A 6,000-nucleotide genomic window follows, 5' to 3' on the forward strand; every position below is an offset into this window, starting at 1 on the left:
TTGACCTTAACTTCATGTTCTTGAATTGCTTTCAAATAGAGGGAAATTCTTTGTAGGAATTGCTTGAGTATTTTTATTTTAAGTTATATGCTCAATTCTGGCCTGATTTGAAAGTATCTCAGACAATTTTGTCCTTACCAATAGAAATCCCTGTAGTCATATAGAGCCCATTATCTGCCAGGCATTTTTCATGTATTATCAGTTCCTTCCGACAACTCTGTAAGGTAAATATTATTCAGCCAACCATTGTAGTTGTGGATGCAGGTTCAAAACTGTAAGTGACTCATATAGTCATATAGAGCCCATTATCTGCCAGGCATTTTTCATGTATTATCAGTTCCTTCTGACAACTCTGTAAGGTAAATATTATTCAGCCAACCATTGTAGCTGTGGATGCAGGTTCAAAACTGTAAGCGACTCACACGTAACTCACATGTAACTTGTAAATTGTGGGGAAGGGACCTACTCAGAGGTAAGTGTGACTCCAAAGCTGCCCCTGTCCCTTCCCCTCCTCCTAATTCCTTTTACAGAATAAATCATTGGTCTAGTGAATTCTAAATCTCCTAATATCTTAATAATATTCATGTTTAACAAGTTTAGCAAATTGAGGTGTCAAAAACATTCTAAAAAGAAGCTCCCGGGAATAAACCAATTTAGGTACTAAAATTAAATATTTGAAAAAGAGAGAAAGCAAGGCACGTATATTTTTGTTTGTATTTATTTACAAACATTATACCATCACTTACTAGGTCTCAGTAACAAAAGTGGCGTTCATCCAAGGTATCAGTGTGTGTGTGCGCCCATGTGATTCTGATTTCGGATGTTATGATAAAGTGCAGGACAGGTACTACTTTAAGGATTCTTGGACCCACCAATTCTACTTCCTGCGTAAGAGGTCCATTTCCCTGTCATCTGACTTCTGCCCTCTAGGGCAAATCAGCCATTTGCCCCTTCCTGGCATTATTCAGACCTCCATATAACAGTTTATCCCTATAAGTGTGTGTCCCTGTATAAGCCCATAAGCTTCCTAAAGGTGGGATTGCGTCTTACTCATCTCTGTGTCCAAGCACCTAGCATGGTATCTGGCACGTAGCAGAAAGGCAAGAACAACCATTCACAGAGTGCATAAATTAACAAAGGAGTCCCCACAACTTGAACTTCAGATCCCAAACTTCTCTGCATGGCTGTTCATCATTGTCTTTAATTTCTCTGTTTTGTTCTGCAAGCCTGATCAGCCCCTCCTTTGGAATTCTCTCCTGCTCTCCACCCCCCTCCCCCACTGGTACACTCCTCGTTCTTCTACCACTGCAACCTTCCTTCCTGTTTCACCTCTAATGCCACCTCTTCTTCTCCTCGCTCCCTTTTTGTGGATAGTCACCAGGACTCAGTGTTGGCCCTTCCTAGGTCAGGTCAGTGATCAGTTCTGAAAGGGTGTCTGCAACTCAGCATTCAGTTCCCACTTCTGTGCCCATCCGTCACCATTCTGGGTGTGTGCCCTTTCCCTGCCAACTCTCTGGTTCCAAATGCCCACCAAACACCCCATATGCGTGGTCCATACTCACCTGTAGTTCCACACATCTAAATCCAAACTCTTCATCCCGTCCCTGCCCCAGGTCATCAGCCCACTCCATCCCCATGCCTTTTTCCCCAGGAACAAAACCTTAGCTTGATACTGACCACCATGCTGAGGATCCTTAGTCTTTCTTTTTCGTTCTTGTTCTGATGGTAGGGAAGTATAACATCTTTAAGAATTAATAAAAACTATGGAATTTTTCCCTAAATACAGACTATTGCAACAAATCTCAAGATCCTGAGGGTTTCATGTTGGCCTCTAGAAACTCTCTATGGCCTGCAAGTTAAACTCTCGTCTACACAGAAGTCTCACACACGAAAGTGGGCACAAGAAGACCAGAGGGTCATTAAAGATACTTTGTGGTTATTTCTCTGGGGCCAAGATTAGCACCTGATACTTGCTGATACTCAAGATATTTCTATGCTGAGGAAGAGTTTACCTCTAGCTTCTGGGACAAGAGGAGGGCCATTGCTCCTGTGAAGGGCAGGTGGAATCCACTTCAGTGCCTTTAGTGAGCAAAGGAAGGAGGATTCTCAAGCAATGTGGCATCTGCCTCTGTGTCCTACTTAGGGATAGCACACACGTGGCATGTATGAGTGATGCCACCTTCCTGGGGACACAAGGTCTACCATCGAGAAACCTACATTCAAACCTGTCTAAAATTAAGAGTTAGACAAAATAATCTCTGTATTCGTTTCCCAGGGCTGTCATAACAAATTACCAAAGACAGGGCAGTGAAACACAACAGAAATGTCTCACCTGTCAGTTCTGCGGGCTGCAAGTCCGATCAAGTGTTGGCAGGACCATGCTCCCCCTGACACTTCTATGGGAGACCGCTTCCTTGCCTCTTCTAGTTTCTGGTAACTCAGTCTGTTCTCTGGCTTATGGCAACATACCTCCAATCTCTGCCTCCAGCTTCAGACATCTGTCTTCGTGTGTCTCTCTTCCCATGGTCTTCCCTCTGAGTCTGTGTCTGAATTTCCCCTTCTTAGAAGGACACCAGTTATATTAGGTTAGGGCTCACCTTTTCTGGTAGGACCTCATCTTAACTAGTGACAAATACCTGCAATGACCCTACTTCCAAATCAAGTCACCTTCTGGGGGACAGGGATTAATCCTTCAATTCATCTTTTGGGTGGAGGGGGGACATAATTCAACCATAAGAAGAATATCTAAACCTAGAAAACATCAGAAATCAAACACTGTAGTCTAATTCACGAGCCCAGATTGGTTTCAGAATCCATCTCTACACCCTGCCCTGGATAGCCACGCGCCATCATCAGAGTTGGCAAGAGAGAGGAGGCTTGAAAAACTCCAGTCTTTGGTACTGAGTAGAAGGAAGAGAGATGATCAGCTGACATTCTATAATTACAATAAGCTGCGTTTAAAACACATAAAAATAGATAAAAATAATTCACAGAGAAAAATGGCAAAACTTACTTTCTCTAAAAACCAAATGGAGTTAAATATCACTTTCACCTTAATTATATTCTTTAATAATTACATTTGTTTATTATTCACTTTGCCTTGGGCGGCGATGCTAACTTTTGTTAGTCTGTGTAGCAGTTTCTCATGAAACCATTTTTTCACCAAAGCTTAAGGAGAAAGACACATTTACCGTGATTTAATATTCTATTTTTTTCCTCAAAATGGAAATAGCATGTTGTCAGGACCCCTCCTCCTTTCATTCAGACTTTCGGTTTTATTTTAGGACGTTTTTAATACAATGTACGAAGCAAAGATTTTAAAGTCAAAGCCCTGACCTGGGAGTCTGTATCTGAGCCCTGGCTTTCCTGCGGGTCATCGTGTATTTCCCCTCTCTGAGCACGCTCCGGGTGCCCCGTCAATCAATATTCATTCATTCATTCATTCATTCATTCATTCATTCATTCATCCATTCATTCATTCATTCCCTCTTTCACTAAACAAGATGTGCAAACCAAGATATGCAGGACTCAGGAGGAAATAGGAGTGAGGCACTCCACACTCACTGCTGGGGAAACCTGGGGACCAGTGCAGGCTGCAGAGGGGAAACTGAAGAGCTCATGACCCCATTGAAGATGGCAACTGCCAATCAGCCACACACAGCTGCCTTCTGAGAATCCTGGGGATTTTTTTTTTTTTAAGATTTCATTTATTTATTTGTGTGAGAGAGAGCATGAGCAGGAAGGAGGGGCAGAGGGAGAGGGAGAAGCAGACTCCTCCCCGCTGAGCAGGGAGCCCAATGTGGGGCTCAATCCTGGGACCCTGGGATTGTGACCTGAGCCAAAGGCAGACGCTTAACTGACTGAGCCACCCAGGCACCCCAAATCCTGGGGATTTTTAAAAAAAGAACCAGAGATGCAGTATTTTGGTGTGAAGTTTCCCAATTTCTAAACTTTGGCAACCAATTAAAATATTTTTAAACCCTGAAGTTCAAACAAAACACACCTACAGGCTGGATTCCGTCTATAGGCTGCCACGTTTAACCTCTGTTCAAAACCAAGAAACAAGTATTGATCGTGGGAACAGCATACACCCCTTCTTCCATCAGTAGTGATCACAGAGGGCAGACCGAATTTCTCACCTGCTCTGAATCATCCCTGGAAGACTTTATGGGCATCGTGTTGGTGAATCACTCTGGTTTCCCCTTACCTCACTGGCCGGTCCTGCTCTGTCTTCCTTCCTGAGTCCTCCTTCTTCTGACCTCTAAATGCTGGCATCATTCCAGGCTTGGTCTTTGAACAGCTCTGTGTTTCCTCACATCCACAGTGACCACCTTACCCTTGTAACTCACCAAGTGTGATCTTGCCTCAGAACCTTTGTACTTTCTGGCCCATATTCCACAGAACTGGACTCCCTAGATGACCTCATCCAACCCAATGGGGATACACATCTTTTGTATGCTGAACATTTCTTCATTTCTATCTCTGGCCCTGATTTCTCCACTAAGCTCTAGACTCATGTATTCGATCGCCCCCTCCCTGACATTTTTACCTGGATATTTAAGTGACCTCTCCCACTCAGTATGTCTATTAATAAGTTTTTGGTTTCCCCTTCAACCTACTGTTCCCATTGTCCCTATTCTCAGATGGTGCTGTTTATTCACCTGATCAAATAAAACATCTTGAAACCCAGCTTCAGTCTTCTCTTCCTATTACCACCATAGCCAGTCCATCATAAGCCCAGCTTTCACTGCCTTCAGAAGATATCCTAAATTCGAGCACTTTCCAGCACTCTTGTCATGACCGAGCTGGCCCAAACCACCACATGTCTCGTATGCACTTTTGTTAACAGCCTATATAATAGCTCTGGCTTTCGCCACTCCCTCCTTGAGCTGAGTGACCTGTAGGTCACGTCACTCTCTCCCCCAAACCTTCCAGTAGCTGTCTGTTCCATTTCCTACATCACAGCCCTTCAGGCCCCCTATGCCCTGGTTCCCTGCTGCACTCTGGCCCCGTAAGTCGACCACGCTTCTCCTCACCCCTGAGCTCCTAGCACACTGGCCTCTTTGTCCCTCAGGGCCCTCTGCATTGGCTGCTCTCTCTACTTGGAATGCTCTTCCCCCGTGTAGCTGCAAGCCTCAGGTCTTGACTTGGGTCTGGGCTGAGACAGATGGCACACATCTATCCACAAAGCCAGCTCAGAAATTATCCTTAAGGAGTGTGATCTATCTCTGTGTCTCCTCTGGGTCTGTCTCCACCATGACAAGGTGAGGCTGTAAGGTGGGGATCCCACTGCTGTATCCTTGTATCCAGCACTTGTGGGTGCCCCGTCACATTTGCAAGTGCATAAATGTATCCTTAAGTCTTACACTTCTAAATGCCCCTGCTCTGACAAAATTCAAGTCACTTTCCTGGCTACCTACTGCTTAATACTTTCCGTCAATCTACAGACAGATAAAACCTCAAAGCTAAAGGCTTTGTACAAATAAGCTCTTTGCTTTACAACCTGAAAGGTGTTTCTGGGTCATGCTCACGTTTCTGGCTGCCCTGATAGACAGATCACATGGAGACTTGCTCACAAGTGGCAGCTACGAGTTACTAAAATTCACGGATTGGCTCATTTTGCCACTGTGGGCAACTCAGCAGTTCCCAAAAGCCTGGATAGAGACTTAGGCTGGTACTGGGCAATATTTCCACTACTCTGCTATAAAATAAGGACACTGAAATACTTTTGTTTCAGTTTTGTTTCATTTTTATTGGGATAAGAACATGTGACACCAGATTGCCCTCTTAACAAATGTTGAAAGGCATGACACGGTGTTGTTAACTAGAGACACCCTGTTGTCCTGCACCGCTCTAGAATTTATTCATCTTGAACAACGGAAACTGTATAAAATACATTTTGCAGGAAAATATTGGGATAGCAGAATTCTGAAGGGAAATTCTTTCAATGCAAAACTTTTTTTCTTTTATTCAGAGATTGTTTCTTCTTTTTTTTTTTTT

General features: G+C 43.8%; 1 protein-coding gene across 6 annotated transcripts in view; it reads left to right on the top strand.

The window, feature by feature from the left end:
• MBNL2 (muscleblind like splicing regulator 2) overlaps positions 1–6,000 on the top strand; it is a 142,246-nt gene that overhangs the window by 39,492 nt on the left and 96,754 nt on the right. The gene's annotated exons all lie outside the window — the stretch shown is intronic.

Source organism: Leptonychotes weddellii, chromosome 3, assembly GCF_054177405.1.
Source record: "Leptonychotes weddellii isolate Sample4059 chromosome 3, ASM5417740v2, whole genome shotgun sequence".
NCBI classification, from domain to species: domain Eukaryota; kingdom Metazoa; phylum Chordata; class Mammalia; order Carnivora; family Phocidae; genus Leptonychotes; species Leptonychotes weddellii.